The 19,790-nt window shown below is 43.6% G+C and overlaps 1 non-coding gene across 1 annotated transcript; it reads left to right on the forward strand.

Moving 5' to 3' along the window:
* The first annotated feature begins 5,589 nt into the window (after nt 1-5,589).
* Nucleotides 5,590-5,671, forward strand: trnal-uag (transfer RNA leucine (anticodon UAG)). The gene has a single exon. It is a non-coding gene; the product is annotated as a tRNA-Leu (tRNA).
* Nucleotides 5,672-19,790: the final 14,119 nt, after the last annotated feature.

The following is a 19,790-nucleotide window of genomic DNA, read 5'->3' on the forward strand; positions in this document are numbered from 1 at the left end:
TGCACATTTGTAGTGCTCATCATTTGACTGGATTTGTACACATGGGTCAGTTTCCACAGGAGGTGCCCCCCCCAATCACAGGTAAAGGCTATGAACAGAGATTTGCTGCTCTGCCTAAGGGCTGCAACAAAAGGATGACATAATTTTGTTCTAAAATGACAAGTACTGGTTGTCTAAGGCACATTAAGACATGTAAATGGATAATAATTCATGGAAAGCGAGAGCCTGAATGTTGTGCACACACGAGAGCAGTCAAGCGTGCAGCAGTGGATCGGCCCTACCACGAGTTATGCATTTGAATGCCTCACGAAGTATGAAATGCTACAACAAACTTTGTTCTTGTTCTTACTATCTTAAGAATGCAAACTAACAAATTAGGATGTAAGAGTCTTTAGCCTAGTCCAAGTATGAAGATAGAAAATTGGAATTTTAGTCTCCTAATTGTACCTTCTTTTGACCTATATTGTTTGGCCACCACTATTTATACATAAAGAGACAGAACTAGTGTTTGCATGATCTTATTGTTGTTATGTTATGATCCACGTTGTGTACATTATAACTGCTGTAATTACATGCTAATAGGCTAAGAAGCCTGAGAGTGTCTATGCAAAAATCATAGTATGTTGCCTCAAATGACCTGTTTATTTCTTTTGGTTGGTACTGTGAAACAAGTCAGGAAACTACGTAGTAGTTTTGGCCTAAAATAAATGACAGGCTAGTTTAGACACAAATGTCAATCACCTTTCATCATGAGTCATACTCACACCTTTGCAAATTTCTGGAAAGTATAGGTGGTTAAATTGTGCATCCCTTGAACTGTAGTGAAAGCAAGAGGCCCCAGATTTTAACTTAATTTGCATGTTCACATAATGTACATATTATGGTGGTAAAGCCCATAAATATCCAAAAGGAGAAAATCACTTTCTGTTAAGCCCAAAAACTATAAACCTGTGAGAAATAACATATTTGAAGTCATTTATTCCAACATTAATTTGTCTAAGTGTTGCAGCAAATTGATCGCATACTTTTTTTTACTTTGTGGCACCTGTGACTTTTTCTGGCATTTCCTTTCTCTCTTTCCTCCTTCACAAACACCTCGTCACTTACTTACAATGACCCATACAGTGCCAAGCCTAACATATGCTGGGTGCCACTCAAAGCTGAAGAGAGAAATTGAAATGTTCCCTCCTTCAATGCCAAAGCTTTCAGTCTTCGAAAGACTTCCCTTGCCAACGGAAGATTGATTGCGGGCGAGATTGAGTATGAAAGTCGGTTTTTACTGTGGATAAGGAACTCAAGATTACTTTTCAAAATTGTGTGTAGATGTTTCCAGATGTGGCAGGAGAAAGGTTTGGATGGAGACCAACCTAATTTGTGTGCTGTTCCCTCTTCTCTCAACTGTGAAACACCTCGCAGAAGATCTCAATTTTTGATGAATTCCACGGTCTAATGATTTTGTTTCGTAAATACCATTTCACAGTCAAATGCTGCAGCTCTTTCTGCTGACTTCAAAGAGTTCTAAACATGCCGACCAGTCTTGTGCTTCCTCCCCCACAACATGCACATGATAATTTATTTCCCTCCCATGTCTAATCCATCAACATGGGGAAAAAAAATAAGACGTTGGACTTCCGACCAACTCTAGATGTCAAGGCTTGTCCACAAGGCATACTGAAAAGATCAAAGACTAAGAGATTAATAGATATGCCAGGATGGGAAAAACAGAGTCATTAATGAGGAGCTTAAGTGCAAATTAAATAATCGGCAATGCAATTATACAAGTGAGGTTTGATCAATAACCTTGAGTAGCAGCCTCTGTGAAGCTGCATCATACAATTTTTGGTCCATCAGCAGAGGAACATCCCTGTCCCTGCAAGAAAGCAAGTGGATTAATTGTTTGTGTGAGTTAGCCACACATGTTGCTGTTAATTTCAAAACACACCATATTCCAGGACAAACTGCAGCCAGCAAATCAGTGACATGCGATGAAGTTATTTTTCCTGCATTCATGTGATTAATGCAGATCATTGATTAGCTTTCCCACTGGTATTTATATTCATTATAAGATCAGTGGAGTTGGCCTCATGACCCCATAAAAATGATCATTAAGCTGGTTAATGAGAGTGTGTTTTAAATTTGCATTCCACAGCAGCAGGTGAGCCTAATTGGGTTCAGAAATATCCTTTAACAAAGGCTGTATCAGACTTTTGGGGGTATTTCAAGAACATATTTGAAAGAAGTTTCTCATTCTGGTTATTTTTGCTGTGAAAAACAAATAGTGATTATATACCCAGCTGAGACTAAGAAAAAAAGCACAATATGGGTTTATTTTAATCGTAAAGCTCCCAGTGGCACACACTTCAAAGGGATTTCTTGTTTTATTTTTAAAAAGGTTCCCCACCAACAAACATGAACATTGGAAGCATCTCTCCAACATGGCTTCTACGCATCCTACCGGCTCAGGAAGACACTGTGTCTTTCTGCTGAATAAAACATTTGCAGTGCAGTTTTAATGTGTCGAACACTGACACTAAAGGGCTTCACATTTCCCTCCACTGGCTGAGAACCATTAGAGCAAATTAGCACCACTGGCACTGTAAGTATGTCTATCGTGAATGGATGGGCTGGATTTTAAGATGGTGTTCAGTCATTTGAATGGAAATAGCTTGCTGAGCACATAAGCCAAACAAGACTGCTTGCTCTTTGCTGCCACGTTGGCTGCATCTCATTAGTCACCGCTGGCCTTTGGGGGATTCCCCCACTGCCGCCATCATCACCGCTGCCATTCTAGAATAAAATAATGAAGTAGATGAAACCAACCCACGCACAAGCTGAGCAACCAAATCTACAAGATTTCTAAGGGACAAGGATTTCTAAGACTTCTAGGGAATATTTCACCCATAATGCTGTGCACAAAATGCTTTCTTATTGATTGCTCTGGAAACCCATGTTATCAATATTTTTATCTATCTTTGACCACTTTTTCCCACAGTGAGGTGATCACGGTGAAAATTACCATTTGCACTCACACCTAACTTCAACAGCTGTATTCAATGAAATGGCTTGATTGAAGATTAGAAAGAGGAAAAACTTGTTAGTGGTGGAATTCGCTCCCACATAATTGAAATCACGACTGCTCAGCTGCCAAAGAGAAACATTGGAGCAATTTTGGACCAATCGCAATTGTAGCAACAACAATTGGCAGCCAATCACCATCGGGATCCTTCCTCCAGCTCCACCACTTCCTACATTAGACCAATCACGAATCACATGAAATCATCCATCCATCCTCCACCGCTTATCCGGGGTCGGGTCGCGGGGGCAGCAAAAGAGGAGCAGAGCTCCCGGATCGCAGAGCTTCTCAACCTATCTCTACGGGAGAGCCCAGCCACCCTACGGAGGAAGCTCATTTCGGCCGCTTGTACCCGTGATCTTGTTCTTTCGGTCTTTACCCAAAGCTCATGACCATAGGTGAGGGTAGGAACGAAGATCGACCGATAAATTGAGAGCTTCGCCTTTCGGCTCAGCTCTCTCTTCACCACTACAGACCGGTGCAGAGTCCGCATTACTGCGGACGCCGCACCGATCCGCCTGTCGATCTCCCGCTCCATTCTTCCCTCACTCGTGAACAAGACCCCGAGGTACTTGAACTGCTCCACTTGGGGCAGGATCTCCTCCTTGACCCGGAGAAAGCACTCCACCTTTTTCCGGTTGAGAACCATGGCCTCGGATTTGGAGGTGCTGATTTTCATCCCAGCCGCTTCACATGCGGCGGCAAACTGATCTAGTGATAGTTGGAGGTCACGGGCCGATGACGCCAACAGGACCACATCATCCGCAAAAAGCAGAGACCCGATCCTGAGGTCACCAAACTGGACCCCCTCAACACAATGACTGCACGTAGAAATTCTGTCCATAAAAATTATGAACAGAATCGGTGACCAACCCTCACCGGAAACGAGTTCGACTTACTGCCAGCAATGCGGACCAAACTCTGACACCGATCGTCCAGGGAGCGGACATCCCGTATCAGCGGGCCCGACACCCCATACTCTCGGAGGACCCCCCACGGGACCCCCCGAGGGACACGGTCGAATGCCTTGTCCACACTTGTGGACTGGTTGGGCAAACTCCCATGCACCCTCGAGGACTTTGCTGAGGGTGTAGAGCTGGTCCACTGTTCCACGCCCAGGACGAAAACCACATTGCTCCTCCTGAATCCGAGGTTCGACTATCTGGCGGACCCTCCTCTCCAGTACACCTGAATAGACCTTACCAGGGAGGCTGAGGAGTGTGATCCCCCTTTGGTTGGAACACACCCTCCGGTCCCCCTTCTTAAAAAGAGGGACTACCACCCCGGTCTGCCAATCCAGCGGCACTGCTCCGGATGTCCACGCGATGTTGCAGAGTCGAGTCAACCACGACAGCCCTACAACATCCAAAGCCTTAAGGAACTCTGGGCGGATCTCATCCACCCACGGGGCCTTGCCACCGAGGAGTTTTTTGACTACCTTGGCAACTTCAGCCCCGGAGATATGAGAGCCTATCCCCAGGTCCCCAGGCCCTACTTCCTCACTGGAAGGCGTGTTGGTGGGATTGAGTAGGTCCTCGAAGCATTCCTTCAACCGATCCACAACATCCCGAGTTGAGGTCAGCAGCACACCATCACCACTATACACAGTGTTGACAGTGCACTACTTCCCCTTCCTCAGACGCCTGATGGTGGTCCAGAACCTTTCCGAAGCCGTCCGAAAGTCATTCTCCATGGCCTCACCGAACTCTTCCCATGCCCGGGTCTTTGCCTCGGCAACAGCCATAGCTGCACTCCGCTTGGCCTGCTGGTACCTATCTGCTGCCTCAGGAGTCCCACAGGCCAGTAAGGCCCGATACGACTCCTTCTTCAGCTTGACGGCATCCCTCACCGCTGGTGTCCACCAGCGGGTTCGGGCATTGCAGCCACGACAGGCACCAACCACCTTGCAGCCACAGCACTGGTCAGCCGCCTCAACAATGGAGGCACGGAACATGGTCCACTCGGACTCAATGTCCCCCGCCTCCCCCGGGACATGGTCAAAGCTCTCCCGGAGGTGTGAGTTGAAGCTCCTTCTGACAGGAGAATCTGCCAAGCGTTCCCAGCAGACCCGCACAACACGTTTGGGCCTGCCGGGTCTGTCCGGCATCCTTCCCCACACACATGAAATCAATGTTGGACAAAAGTATCCTGTTTCTTTTAGCCCCCTATAGGGGAATCACTTTGCATTGAACAGTGATGGAATGCTGGCCATTAATGAAGAAAAATGGAGAATTGGAAATATTGAAATGGTGAGAATTTCCCATCACAGCATTCCGAAAAGACGGCTGCAATAGGCTCCAGGACCCCATTGAGAGTTGAAGAATCCGTAAGAATAATAATACCTATACATTTAGTAGTGATGTATATTAACTTTAAAAGATTTACTTACATATCCCATCAGTTATGGGCCCCAGGCTTTGTTCATTGGCCGACAGTTGCGCTATTTGGCACTGCCGCAGGCCCGAAATTAATATTGTGGTCGAGAAATTTCGAAAACAGACGGACAAAATGGAGTGGGTAGTGTGGCCGAGTGGTCTAAGGCGCTGGATTTAGGCTCCAGTCATTTCGATGGCGTGGGTTCAAATCCCACCACTGCCACAGTTTGGCCTTGCCTTACCTTTAGGTCTCCGTTCTTCTTCTAAACCAACATTGCGAAAAAAAGGTTTTCGTTTCAAAGCCCCATATGGCCAGTCAATTCACATTCACAACAACATGAGGCCAAGGTGTCCAGTCATTTCATTCATGTGGTTTACAATCCCATCACAGCATTCCGAAAAGACGGCTGCAATAGACTCCAGGACCCAATTAAGAGTTAATGAATCTGTAGGAATAACAATACCTATACATTTTGTACTGATGTATATTACCTGTCATGTCCACTTGGCTCCGAATGACCATAACATAAAAGGGAAGACCATGCACTTTTAAGGATTTTAACAAAAAGGGATTTATTGAATAAGTAAAGTGGTAAAGGTGAAAGCGTGAGGTGGTACAGGGTATAACAGAATCCAACGGGGGTAATCCCAACGAGGCTTGAGCAATGGGACTGGCACTCTCAAGTGGACGCGTTCGGCAGGGTTTCCAATTTCGCCCGGCTGCAGCTGACCCTCGGCCTGATCAGCCCCATCTCCGTCCCCGAACACGGGTTTTAAACCATCACCTGGCTCATCAGGTTAATGAGCCACACCTGGAGTGGTGGCCACACCTGGAGTGGTGGCCACACCTGGAGTGGTGGCCACACCTGGAGTGGTGGCCACACCTGGAGTGGTGGCCACACCTGGAGTGGTGGCCACACCTGGAGTGGTGGCCACACCTGGAGTGGTGGCCAGCTCCAGACAGTTCCATCTGCAGGCCAAACACAACACCGGACCAAGCGCAGCCAGACACCATTTCCAAACATTAACCCAGACATGAGGCCACCGAGTGGGTCGTCACATACCTTTAAAAGTTTTACTTCCATATCTCTTCAGTTATGGGCCCCAGGCTTTATTCTTTGTCCCACAGTTGTGCTGTTTGAAGTGGCACTGCCACAGGTCTGAAATTAATTTTGTGGTCGAGAAATTTCGAAAACAAAATCAAGATTATAGTTGGTAGTGTGGCCGAGCGGTCTAAGGCGCTTCCTTGCCTTACCTTTAAGTCCCAGTCCTTCTTCTCAACTTATGAAAAAAGGTTTTTGTTTCAATGACATGGGTTCAAATCTCACTAATGCCACAGTTTGGCTCAGCGTTATCTCTCTGTCCCAGTCAATTCTTCTTTACGCACATTCCGAACAGTCTATGCATGGGTGTGTCTTAAAATCCCACCATACTGAGGTTGTGGTTTCAATCAAGTCACCTCCTCTGAACTCACATTCACAACAAGAAGGTTTGGGGTTTGAAACCCCCTCAGACCAAGGGCTCCATTCATCTTGTAAGTGTGGGTTACAATCCCATCACACCATTCCGAAAAGACGGCTCCAGGACCCTATTAAGAGTTAAAGAATCTGTAGGATTAATAATGCCTATACATTTGGTAGTGATGTATATTAACTTTAAAGGTTTTACTTACATATCCCATCAGTTATGGGCCCCAGGCTTTGTTCATTGGCCGACAGTTGTGCTATTTGAAGTGGTACTAACCCAGGTCCGAAATTCTCAATTCTCTGCTTCAAAAATTTTGACACCGGGCAACAGTGGGTAGTAGTTCAAATCCCACTAACGAGATGACAGCTTGGCCTCAGGGGGTTTCAAACTCCTTTCTGTGCAGTGACTGAATGGATTGTAGTCAGTGTCCTCTTGCTCAAGGTATCACCTGCAGAGTACAATGTTACATAAAGACACCAGCAGATCAAAGGTCGAGGTCACAGAGAGCTATTGAATATCATTTCAGACAGCTACCAAATATATGTTAAATATACATGCCAACAAATGTGCAGTGATTGTAGTTCCTAAAGTTTGTTCACCTCTTAATGGGTTCAGAAGCTTCATGCATGACAAAGTCATCCAAGGTCCCTGTTCAAACATCAACGGCACCACAGTGTGAAACCTGCATAGACTAAACTTATTATTTGATGTCTCTATATGTACATGATGCATGTGCTGCTACACATGATTTTCTTTGCTCTGAATCTTTTCGAGCTATCGAGTTCTTTTAGCATTATGCATTTTGACTATAGGACTACTTGTATACATTAATCATGTTTCACACGTGCACTAAAATGAGATGGGTTATCCAAATTGGAATGTTGAGGGGGCCAGTCAATGTTCTTCCATTGGAGGTAGTGCTGGAAGAAATTTTATTTTAATGGGCAAGAAAGACAGACTGAAACCTCTTAAATATGCAAAGTGTTCTAATCACTTTTGCTACCACTGTATGATCACCTAGAGTGCTTTTAAAGCTATGCAGTATGATATGATGTTTGAGGGTTTTTAATACTGTATATGTATGATGTTTCACACTGTGAAAATCAGCAAGTCTATGCCTCTAATGATCCAGTTTGATTAGCACATTATGATTTAGCTGACAAGCATAAGAGTGGATTTTGGAAATGAAACCTTTCAGCTCAGAATTCTGCCTCCTCAGGGGGTTTTCCCTGAGTCTGTGATGCACAAAATCCAAGTGCATGGGGAGATAAAGGGAAGGGGAGAAGAAAGAAACAGAGTGTGGCATGGGGAGAAGGGGAGGAGAGCCGAGTGTGACACAGGAGCGCGTTTCAGCTCCGCTGCCTCTCATCCTGTGCGTGTGACTGTGGAGGATCTGAAAACCTCAGCTTTGCCCCACAGCAACTGCAAGCAGAGGAATGTTCTTGGGGAGACTAAATTTAGACCCAATGTGCTGTACCATCAATCCCGATTAAGCTAACTGTGGAGCCGCACTCGTCGTGGGAAGAATATGGCTGCATGTTGAATCCAGGTTACATAAGTCTTACTTTCCATTGGGCCCACAGCTGCTTGGAAATAAAGGAACATAATGGTGTCTGAGAGGCCTGCGTTATGCTGTCTTTGTGTCTGCAGGGCTTTATCATCACTTCCAGCTCTATCTTAATATCTGCATGAAGAATGGCCCCAAGCTGCTTAAATTCCTTTGTTGTTTTATAGCAAATGGCAGATGCTTTATGATTCAGAGGGACGTCTATATTGAGCAAGTGACTTCATTATAAAATTTTGTTACCGGGCATCTTCATAAGAATTCTGCCTTTTATTGATAACAAATAAGCAACATACTTTGGAGGTCTATCTTGGGCTTTACCCACAAACATATTTCAAAGCAGTCAATTTCAGCTCTCTCTAATTAATGTTTAGATTTTCTTTCTCCCCTTAAATTAGATCTTTAAAAACAGGGCTGTATACCAGACCTGTCCAAAGTGGCCCTAGATGCTACCAACACCACACACATTTCTGACCATTTCAACACTAAACTACCGTGACAAAGATGGTAGGAGGAATCGATGTTGCAGGAAATTGGACATTACTTTTCTGTGGGTCCTTTTGCATGTTATGAATATTTTAGTTCTGTTTACGTCATTCCCACACTCACCAGCCTATGTGGTGCATGTATTCGTGTGCAATTAATGACCAGAATCCATTTTTTTTTACCCGTGTCTGCAACCGTTCCAGTTTCAGTCATGGCTCGGTAGGACAAGGTCTTCTGGTGTTGCGTTTCCTCCTCCGAAAGCACAAACATGGGTGGGTGCACAACTTTAACGTGAAATCTAATTGGTGCGGCCATTCATGAACAGCATTTAACAAAACAAAGGTGGAGGGGGTAATTTGAATACCACAGAGTCTTACAAAGGTTAGCAGTGCTGTCGTGTACTGCGCTGAGTAAGGGACCTCGCTTCAGGATGACGTAAAATCATTGAGCATCTGGTATTACAAGTGGTAACCCTGCATGGGCGCTGTTGCGCCTGGAGCAATGTGGTTGCAGTCCAGCCAGCGGGGGGACTGCAGGAGGGACAGTCGTGCCTTGTGTTGTACAGAGGAACAGGGCTCGGCAAGAGTGTTACCCAGGGGAACCAAGCAAGGTGGCCAGGTTACGTCTGGTTCGGTGACCGCATGACGATCTTGATCGCCCTCTTGAGGCAGGCTGCAACAAAGTCTTCTGTCAAGGTGTAAATTTGACAGAGGGAGAGCACAATGTGCCGTGTCTGGGCACAAAACACACGCACACACGTCGAGGAGCAACAGAGCAATATGAAATGCCATTATCCCCCTTGTTGTCTCTCATTTAGATGGGCATATTTGTTTACATTACCTACTCGACTGCGGCATTCAGTGGCCATTTAGGGGATAAAGTGTTGAGACGTGTGCACACATGCGTAGATGTGCGGACATATTTCAGCCAACGATGACGTGTCGTTGGTTCTGTAGTACCTTTTCACAGACCAGTGTCGCAGGCTGACATTTTCCCTTTCATCACCTTATGCATAATGAATGACTCACATTATAAATCACAAATGCCTGGCATGTATCGCAGGTAAGTAAAAACGAGCTTTTGAAACCAGCTGCAATATTTGCTGCTTTTAATTGTATTTATGTCCAGGATGCTTTGATTTTTTTTAGCAGATCCTGGTTCCAGTGTACTCACCAAACCTTAACAAAAACGAAACAACAGCCAAAGAACACTCAATAAATCAAAAATTGATGCTTAACCAGAGAAACATGTCCTCTAAATCCTAAAGATAAGGAATAATACGTATATTTTGAGTAAAAGCACTTCAGTTTGGAGTCCATAGCCACTTCATTGACATTACCCTTGATCTGCTTTGTCGGTTAATTCACTATAAATGCATGAGTCGCTCAGGTGCTTGCAGAACAAACTCATTTAACATTTAACCATTCTCCTTCATCTTTTTGTTAAACGCAATTATGAAAATGGTATTTTACATTTTATTGATAAAGTTGTGGCAGTACGAGCTTGCCATTATCAAAATGGTCTAAAGTGAATCAGTCTGAAGGCTTCATCCCGTTTCTCCTGCATCAGCGTCCTGTGTCCTTTAATGACATATTGAGCACCCTGAAGTCCCTGCATCTCTCATGTTTTCACAACTGTCAGGCAGCTATTTTTTAATGAGTCACAGATTTTCTTTTGGTGTATATAGGAGCGCGAACTCAGTCAGACTGGAATAAAGATTGTTTGATTGAAGCAAAATACTGTAATGGGTTTTTCTTGTCAAACACATATGTGCTCTGTGCTAGCCATCAAACATTTATTGAGACGCCATTTCCCTGTAATAGCGCGAGTCCCGGTGCCATGCTTAGTGAGGGATTCATCAATACTCCTTTTATTTTGAGTGCAGTGCTCATGCATTCTTGACTTGACAGATGTAATTTTCCTGAACTCGCTGTGTTGAACGCGATGACTCATCATATATAAATGCAACGTTACCACATACAGGATACCCCCCCCCACCCCCGCCACCCGTGTCATACCTGTCTGCACGACTTATCAGATACTTGTCGGCCGTTTGGCATAAACAAGATCAGCTCAAAGTTTTGACAGCATTCAAATCTGCAATGAGAATCCTGCTGCTCTCGGCTCAGTGGGATGGCCCTCAGCCCCCTGCGGAGACGCAAATGTCTTTGAGCAGCAGTGAGGACACAGAACATTCCTTCTCCTCGACTGGGCTGTGGAAGCAGCCTTGTCACAATCTGCCTGATGGATGAAGAGGTCAGAACAATCATTCAAACTGAGACCTGCATCTGCCAAAGTCCTCAGACCTACCAGATCACTATCCATTAGTCACATCATCCTCTTGCCCCTCGCTTGTACGGGCCAGAGTTTGAACGACCATAACTCTTCCTGTCAACCAGCAAGTGTTAGCGTACCTAACTGGAATAGCAACATACAGATTTAGCAGTAAGTGACTGAGCAGTGTTTACCACCAGTTAATCGGAACACTGCAACAAAGGACTCTTTATTATCATAGTTTCAGATTTTGTTGCACATTTATCAAAACCTCAGTGTGGTGATCCTAACGGTACAGGAAGAGGAAGTGCTTGCCGTTAGCTTGACATTCATAAATAAGGAGCCCGTTCAGGGACCTCCTCGACTGCTCACATTGCCCAGGGACAGCCAGACACCCAAGAGTGATGAGAGGAGCCCGACGGCTCAAGGACACATATAATGGTCGACTGCAACTGGTTCTACTGTCACGTATCTCAATCATGCCACCCACACATAAACCAGGGGATTAAATATCCTGTCAAGAACATTTTAAAGTTGAAAATCAAACACTGGAAATATAGATGGGTCACCACCGCCTTCGCATTTGCAGATGTAAAGGTTACATATCAAAGTAGAAAAATTCCTGATTGAAAGGCTTGGATAAATAGAGACACTGGTCAGCATTCTGGAAATGGGGTCTGGGACCTTGAGAGGAAATCCTGTTCTCTGATCATTAAAAAGTCTGTGTGGTGAGTCCAGATGGAGCTGTCACATAGAAGCATGCATACACATGTCTGCGGTGTCTGTGGGATCCTTTGCTCTGGGCTAAAGCTGTCTAGGAAAAAAAAAACAACAACAACCGTGTGTCAGAAGATTTGCTCAAATTCCAAGATGGATGACTTAGTGCAAGAACTGTCCTTGAGGAGTTATAAACAAATGCAGAAATATTCCAGCAAATCCCAAGGTTTGGTGCGAGCGGCTGGTCTGTGGAAGGTCTCTGGAGCTCTCAAAAATGACTCCTCGGTGAACCGCAATCAGAATGTTATATAGAAGCTGTGGCAATCGTTTACTTTACTCCTGTCCTTGTCCTCGTGTATACTGTAGGTATGAGATAAAATCCATTTAAATAGCCAAAATATATCCAGCTCGGCTACTATAGCTGGCAATATTTCCCATTTCAAATCATTAGTAGTAAAACTAGCTGGGTGCCCTGATACAGCCATGTTAGCAAGCCGCAAACTGTTAGCATGTCCTTTAAATGATTTAACTGCTACTGCGGACAGAGTGGTGTTCTTTAATCAGTCCAAAGATGTGTGGGTCTTTCTCTCTCTCGTGCACTTGCTTCCATTCTGCTCCTTTTTTCCAGCTTCCTCTACTGTTACTCATTTATGCTGGACATGCTCTGGGTCAAATCCCAGGATAGTGAATTGTAGCGCTAACAGAGGTTTCCGCAAGGTCCAATCTCCCAGTCGCATTGAGACTGACATTTTGAATTTAGTGGATTGTAATCACAATAAGGCCCATTTACTTTACTACTTTATTTCTTTTAAAAGTTATTGTTTTCTATATAATTGACTATGAAGTATATCCAGCAGGTACGCTGCCGTAAAACCAGTCATCGACGGGAAAATCAAACAGCAAAATCAGGAAAGTCTGTACATGCATAAGCTTCAATACACTTTCGTGAAACGTTTTAAGAAGTTATTTTTTGCGGAATGTATAACAAACCAGTGTTAACTGTTTGTGCAGTAAATTGGCCAATGGTGAATTTCATTTTGAACATTGAGTGATGTGAGGCCTTCTGTATGTACTCCTGGGGTCAAGGAAAAGCTTAATTATATAAAAGGAAAACAGCAGAATCGGATTAAATTGTCCTGAAACATGCTTTCCCACCTCTTTGTTGATCGGCTATGTGCTGCGTAATAGGTCGAAATATTTCATCTGTGACTTTGACCTCATCTTTCTGTCAGAGTGGATGAACGAGGCTGAGTTCCCGCACGAGGGCGAGCCATGTGGGTTTTTTACATTTCAGATTTTTCTCTCTTTGTGTTGCAATTACCGCATTCATCATGTGTTGATTTGGCTATGATGAGGCCTCGCTGATGCTCATGTGCGCCCGATTTTAGACGAGAACCCAGGTGTGGAGACGATTCAAAGCTCTACCGATGCCCCTTTCAACAATGCAATCTGAGGGAATCACAGCCCAGTTTGACATTTTCATCCAAACTATATCCTGTCCAGCCAGAATATGCTGTCATGGTATTTTATTTCAAGTCTTTCTGTCAGCTTTAGCTTCTTAAAAGCACACTTTGTCCACTGCTTGTGCATTCATACAATCCTCTCTTCTTTCATATACTTGGGATCCCTATCTTAAGAACCACATGTCATACCTTATTACTTTTATGCAACGTGATAATGAATTATAAACATTTAGGATGCATAATGGATACACTGCATTACCAGGACAAACACAATTCATTATGCATCTTACCAAAGGCAGCGCAGGCAGTCACGCTGAACCACAGAGCAGCCTGCCTAACAAGACTGACAGATGTTGAACAAAAAGATGCATTAGCTTTGCCGCTAAAGTCTCGGGAATTTCACATGGATTCTGCACAAATAGTACATGGCTCAGATGCACTACAATAAACAGAGTGTCAAACCAGCCGCCATCTGCCTGGTTTACTTACTTTGTCTGGAGTTTCGCACACATAAGTGTGCACTCTCAACCCGCTGGTTGCTGTCAATCAAACACCGACAGTCTCGTCTAGGTGAGTCAGATGGCCGATTCTCCGAGAGCAGGACTTTTTTATGCTGTTTTCCCCAGATTGACAGCATGTCACACTGTGGAAACGACGGCTAAATGGGAATTTGTTTGCAGGTTCATCGACCTTGTTTGGTAAAATTGAGATAAAACCTTCATCAGTTGAGTCTCAGAACTTGCAGCTATAGTGCCAGACCACATTACCAATCTCAATGCAAATTAGCAAGAGCCAAACAGAAATCCTCTAACAATAAAATATCTGCCTCCTTAGCGGTTTAATGGTCGGCAGCTCTGCTTTAACTTTGTTTTTCTGTCATCAGTATATTTTCTCGGAAAACAGCTGCTTGTTGTGACAGGAAATGAGGTTGATGACGGTAAAACCCCGGGTTGAAAGGCAGCAGCATGGAAAATTAAATTATTGTGGGTTCGTCATTACCAGTGACCCCTGGTTTGTGCCATTGTTAATTTTATAATAGCTTGGACTTTGACTTGAGACACAGGCCACAGCACAAGAGAAAATGCGTATAGAAGCATTTGATTAATGTCAAGACAGGATATCCAAATTCTAGGTCACACATCCGAGCGGTAGCGCGGGTCCATTGGCCTCTTAAACAACACCGTGAAGCATGGTTCAGTTTCAAGCTAATAGCTCTGCGTGGATAAGAGTGAAATGTATCCCATTTGTTTAACCCCTTTTTAATGCATTAAGCATTCTTCTTCAGATCTTTCCTTTCCAAATGCAAGTTACAGGATGGTACATTTGTTCGAAGGGAATGAATTAGAGCTCTATTCTTTTCAGCCAGCCAGCTCACCTGCATCCTGATATCTTAAGTGATTCACGGCATGAATCTTTTATGGCTGAAAATGCAACGCGTCAGATATGGCTTGACTCTTTTGGAGTTACAGTACTGTGCTCTTCTCCCGCAATTTGGAAGTTTTTTAAAATTGCCTTCGGCCATTAGCCCGGCAGTGTTCTAGCATATTGCCGAGGACAGGCTAGTATGACAGCAGGGACATGAGTGCTTAATGTGCCTTCAAATCCATTTTAAATTTTTCAAAAAATCTTCTTGTAAGGGAGCACAATAGGCCTGTAAAATATGTCTCTGCACCCACCATTATTGTACATTGAACTCTAAACCGTCTAGCCCCTGTCTGGTCATCTTAGTCCCCATCACAGGCACATTCATGCATGTGTAAACAGATGCAAGATGGGAACATTGTAGAGTAGAGCTGCATGTATGATTAGATCACCAGATCTTCTGGGTCTGCATTCACTGTAATGCTCTGGGAACTATGTAAAATAGGCTGCATATTAAAGTGGAACATTAGGAAGGTAATGGCGTTCACAAAATGCTGCATTTTAGGTTATTGCTTGCAGTATTTATTAAATTTCCTTCTAAATGAACGTACTCAAAAGACCTTAAAGGCTTATAAAAGAGCAGGAGTAAGTAATTCAAGAATCTGGTGGCATATAAGCCTCTGGCCTTCAAGTGTTTTCGTGTTTGAGAGATGTTAATATGAGATATGACACACAGAGATGTTCACAGTCGGAGATTCACACAGGGATCTTTCCTTGTGGATGCAGTAATGACACCATAAATCACAGCATCATTGGACGTCTTCCCGGGTCCTGATATTTCCCCAGACAGGTTCATACCAACCATTTCAGTCAGCTTACACCGTTAAATAGATTGACCATGGAAAATAAAGTTAAATTCTTTCAGTGCTGGCGTAAAGAGGGAAAGACGAGTGTACCCTCCCGCACAAGTCTACATCTACTCAGGAGCAAAGATGGCATTCGGGAAACATTTCCAGCATTTTGTACAGTGATACAGGTGGGATGATATTTAAATGTCACTGTCGGACCTTTTTAAAGCAGAACATATTATCGGTCTAAGTGGCGTCACACTGAGTCTGCGTGAAAATTATTTTTACCTCGCACTTCTCCCCTGACGAGAAAGGAGCCAGCTCGTGGCTTGATTTCCGTCTGGGGATAACAACAATAAGAAACAGGCAACGTATGACATTCAACATGGCTGGAATTGTGGATCACCCCCTCCTCCCACTGTAACAGAGAAAACATTACACTCCATCATACCCCCCCATATCTGAGAGCTTTGTGGGTAATAGCCATTTCACGAGTGAGGAACAAAGAGCGAGCCGGGCCCGTGCAGAAACACGGCCCGGGATGAATACAGAAGCTGCCAGTCAAGTAATTAGTTTGGGCTGCGCTTGACTGTAGCTGTGATGGAGGCCGTTCATCACCCTCAAGACAATGAGCGCATGAGAGACGCCAAATCAGGGCAGCGCAGGGCTTTTCATTTTAGAGACGTCCAGGGAGTTTTCCCGCCAGGGTTGCGCTGGTGTTCCTGCTACTGCATCTTCTTTACTGATGACAGATGAATGACATTATAGCAAAGACACGAGGTCAGTGGTGGCACACGCACTGGCATCATTTGCAGGAAAAAAAAAGAAAAAGGAATTGCTTATGTATTATGTGATTGAGGCAGACAGCTGCAACAAATGGCCTTGGATATATTTCATACAACAGACCTCGCGATGCATCGGTGTTTCTTTAAAGAAATGGACCCATGTCACCAAGACGACAAGGTATAATTATACAAAGCTGTTCAAGTTTTATTTTTTATTTTTTTCAAGACGCGTCAACAGTCCCAGAGTTTCGGAGCCACTGGATCTAAAGACGGAAATGTTGTTTTTATATGGATTTCTCATCGACCTACTTTCTCACAGGTCTATTTATGTAAAAAATGGCAATTCAGTTCACAGAAAAGGGACGAGTTATACTGCTCATGCAGTAGATGTGTAAAAACACCTCTATGTTTGTGTATATCTGTTTCTGACCTTGCAGAAGAAAAAACTCTGGACTCACGTGTTTACATATGTAAAACTAATCTTTTGACCCTTTGAGAGAAAACACCCTGTGAACACAAATCTGACATTTTTAAAAATTATTATTATTGCTTTCGTCAAAATATCAGAGTTACATAAACAACATTAGCATTCATTCACAGTTGTGTTTGTGTCCACCTGATGAATATAAATGTAATCTCAGCTCTCTAATTTGCTTTGTTTTTCTCTCCAGCAAATCCTCAGAGAAATATGCCTGGCTTTTTAGCTGCTAAATAGACCACTTTGTTCATCAGCCGGGTGCTATTCTTGTGCGCGTGCAATTTGGAGTGGAGCAGGTAGTAAAACTGAGAGGTTTGTTTTTTTCAAATACTTCAGGCTGCCACATGCAACACATCATTTGAAAGTCATAAAAAGCTCCATAACAATGAAGAGCATTTTGCAAAGGTGGGTAAAAAATTCACCGTGGGCTGTGCACCAGAATTATTAGCATATATCCTTTAGAAATTTGAAAAGAAAGATAATAATATTACACACTTTATTCTGCAGTGGTGTAAATATAGTAAGCATCAGGAAAAGTCAGCCAATTCCATATCCCGAGGAGCTGTAATAACATATTTTGGAGATAAATCCTTCAATCCCATTTTGACTTATGCTAAAAGGATCCGCAACACTGACAACTGCAGTCAGTCATACTTTTCAGCCCATTTGACTAAAATCCCTTTTGCACTCTGTTCATAAACAACATGGAGGGAAAAAAAACAACTGCCATGTCCATGGAGAGTTTCCATTGTATTGACTATTTTGGATTATGTACAGCATAAAATTGCGATAATGAAGTCGTGGTTGTGTGACTGCTGGGTCAGAATACTACAGACAATAGGAGCTACAGGTCTGTTTCTGCTGCTCTTTTATGTTTCTGCTGCTCTTTTATGTCTTTTATGTATATATTGCCAGTAACAAAGCATGATGAGCGCTTTTGTTAGCATGAGCGTTATTTATTTTTGAAACTTGCAATAAGATGGAATATGCTTTTTCACCTGCAGCTGCAATTGGTGTGTGAAGTGACGCTGTGATTGTAGCTCAGTGGTGTGTGATTTTTAAGTGCCGTCCTGTGACCCACACAGTCAAGGCTAAACGTTCTGAAGCCCTTCCGTACAAGATGGTTAACCTCCCACCTCGGAGGTGCAGCGAGCACCTTATATCTTGGCAATTCGCCACAGCTGTCTCTTCAGCTTTTTTCTTTTTTCCAATCAAGCGATTTAATCCAGTTGCAGAGGACAGCCTTGGCCTTCACACTCTAATCCAGGGAAATCCACGCTCTTTTCCGAAGCCTGGGCATCGAGTATTGTCAATTACAGAATGAAAAAGCTTAAAGTAAGCTTCCCGCGTCGGTCTGAGCCCACACCCCAAAAGAGCAAAAATAGGCTATTGTTTATCCATGGCTGACAATGGAAAAGAACGTCAACTGCATTGTGCTATGACAACAATTTAATTATGGGGTTCGGCCAGCTGCTACTAATCTTTCAGTGTTTACCTATATAGAAGGATTCTTTTAATAGACCCGCGTGCTGCATATTTGAGCATTAGCTTTGTGAAGACCCTCAGCTATTCCAAGAGGAATTACAACACATCAAGGAATAATGTGTTCACATTGGATCGTTTCAGACGACAATGGTTCTTTTTCCAGTTCTTCTAATGAGGAAACAGTGAAGCGCACTGACCTTCACATAAAAACAATACAGCCAGCATCTTTTTCTCAGTCAGTTTACTTTTACTCTCAAGTCTGTGGAATCATAAATAATATATTATCGTTGCCATTCTGGCCCTTTTCAGGCAAGGATTGGCAGGCGAAGAACTGGATAGGTTTAGAAACTGGCTGTAACTCTGTCAGTCCCAGACAATTGGATGATCTTCCCTATACGGGTCTCCTATTTGCATCCCGATCGTTCTTTTCCTCCAGCTGTCAGACACATGGAGCCATCAGCAATATTCATCTCGGCTGTGCAATTGATGACAGCCAGCATCTTTTGAGTCGTGCTGTTAGTAAATAAACAATACCTCAGGAAAATGGTCAGAGGCAAATGGGTCACCCCGGCCTGTCAAACAGCGGTGGTCAAGGTTCTGAAATGTTGTCATGGAAACAAAAGGATAAAAGAACTGCAGCTTTTTCGAAACTTGGTAAAAGTGCCTCGTGTTTTTTTGTCAAAAAACAAAACTGTGATTTCTTGTTGTAAAAATGACTGGAGTGGAGTGGAATTACTGTTTTTGGTGCAATTACTGAGACTTGGCTGAATTTAATTTTTTTTGTTTATAGCAAGGACTTTCTAGGAACGTGTCCAATTATGCATCAAGGAAGACAGCACTTATTGTCATTTATTAAACGACACCACGTCTTTGTATGACAAACATGTCCCAAAGTGCCCAATGCTGCACTGCATTTAGCTCGCTGCAGTCAGAAACATTTCAGTTGTTTGTTGACTGCTGTATTTAGGGCAACAGTCTAGACAAGAGTACCCAGAACTCAAAGCTAAGATGTGAGTTATAACAAATGATGCTCACAGACATTATGGAACTTGTCAATAAGATTAATCACTGTTGCAAGGTAAAAAGCAGCAAACAGCTGGCATGTTTTGCACATGGACTGGCTTTGTCAGCAAGCCGAAACAGTCTGAGGTGATAGTGTGACCTCCACTTTAAAACTCCTAAACAAGCTGTCCTTCTGTTCAACAACAGTGCCTCTTAAAATGCACAGATGTTCACTTTCAACAAGATTTAATCATCGGGTGATGTTCAAACTTGGCTGCTTTGACCGAAGTCACTCGGATTTATCTTTATCTGCCCACTATTTGAATGCACAGCATGTGTAAATGCCTCAGCACTGTGAATGACCACATTTGCAGAGTTACAGTGAGTAGAATGCATCACGTAGGGTCCTCG

This window comes from Takifugu rubripes, chromosome 22 (assembly GCF_901000725.2).
Source record: "Takifugu rubripes chromosome 22, fTakRub1.2, whole genome shotgun sequence".
Lineage (NCBI taxonomy): Eukaryota > Metazoa > Chordata > Actinopteri > Tetraodontiformes > Tetraodontidae > Takifugu > Takifugu rubripes.